Consider the following 1,707-nt stretch of genomic DNA (forward strand, 5'->3'; position numbering starts at 1 on the left):
GGTTGGGTCTACCACAGAGCGTTCCCACCATGGCAGTACCTAGTGGAACCTTGGAAGTGAGGCCACCACAGAAAGTCTCAGTAGGGAAATGCCTAATGGAATCATAGAAGTGGGACCACCACTGAGACTGCAGAACTATGAACCATTAGCAGCAAGCAGCACCTACCTAAAAAAGCTTCAGGCAATGGACTCCAAGCTGTAAAAGCAGTCAGAAGGTCTACACCTAGCAAAGCCATAGGGGTAGGGCTGCTTGAGGTCTTGAGTGTTCAACCCCCTACCGCCACCTTGTTGGGTAAAAAAGGTGGTATATGAGGTCAAAAGAGATTATTCTTCAACTTTAAGATTTAAGATCTTCCCTGCTTGGTTTCAAACATGCTTGGGCTTATTACTCATTTCATTTAGCCTATTCCTCACTTTTGAAACAGAAATTTTTGCCTTGACTACCATTGTATGTTAGAGGTAGATAACTTGTTTTGATTTTACAGTCTGACAGATGAGACTCTGGAATTTTGACTTTTAAATTGGTGTTAGAATGAGTTAAGACTTTGGGACTAACTTTAGAAAAGTTGGAAGAGGTGATTGTTCCACCAGACACACAGACATCAATGCAGGGACATAAGAAACATAACAAAATGAAAAAAAAAAGGAAATATAACACTACCAAAGGACTATAACTTTTTAGTAACAGATTTTAAAGAAAAGGAAATCAATAAACTGCCAGAAAAGAAATTCAAAATAATGATCTTAGGGAAATGTAATAAAGCACATGAAAATGCAGATAGAAAAATTCAACACAATTAGAAAAACATTTCAAACTGTAAAGAAAAATTCAATTCAGAGATAGATATCATAAAAAAGAACCAAACCAACCATGCTGCCCATCGAAAAGGGACTGAATTTTTAAAAATGTGGTACATATACACGATGGAATATTACTCATTCATAAAGGACAAAATTATGAACTTTACAACAACTTGGTTGGACTTAGAATCTATGATACTGAATGATCTATCACAGAAACAAAGAATTATCACATGTTCTCACTCATAAGTGGACCTTGAGCAATTATCATAATACTATAAGAAAAGGATTGGCAGTAGTGGGAAACTGCTGAGGGGTGGGGAGCAGGATGGCAGTAGTGGGAATCTGCCAGGGGAGGGGGGCACACTTCATTAACAGGGGTACCTACAAAACGAACATTTGAATACCTAACCCTGAATTGTACCCCACATCTTTAAAAAAAAATTAAAAAAGAAAAAAAAAGAAACACAAATCCTGCAGCTGAAGAATTTAATGAATGAAATTTTTAAAAATATAGAGTTTCAATAGCAGACTTGATCAAACAGAAGATTCCCTTAACTTGGAGATAGATTATTTGAAATTATTCAGTTAGAAAAAAAAGAGATTTTTAAAAAATCTAAAAAAGTATGGGACACCATTAAGCAAATAAATGTTTGTATTTTGGAAGTTCCAGAAGGAGAAAAGATGGAAAAATACATAGAAAACCCATTTAAGAGCCAGGCTCAGTGGCTCAGCCTGTAATCCCGTGCCTTTGGGAGGCTGAGGTGAATGGATTGCCTGAGCCCGCGGGTTCGAGACCCGCCTGGGCAGCGAGACCTCATCTCTACAATAAATCAAAAAATCAACTGGGCATGGTAGCGCATGCCTGTAATTCCGGCTACTCGGAAGGCTGAGGTGGAAGGATCG

This window comes from Carlito syrichta, unplaced genomic scaffold (genome assembly GCF_000164805.1).
Source record: "Carlito syrichta isolate Samal-C Ts95f unplaced genomic scaffold, Tarsius_syrichta-2.0.1 Scaffold315839, whole genome shotgun sequence".
NCBI lineage: Eukaryota > Metazoa > Chordata > Mammalia > Primates > Tarsiidae > Carlito > Carlito syrichta.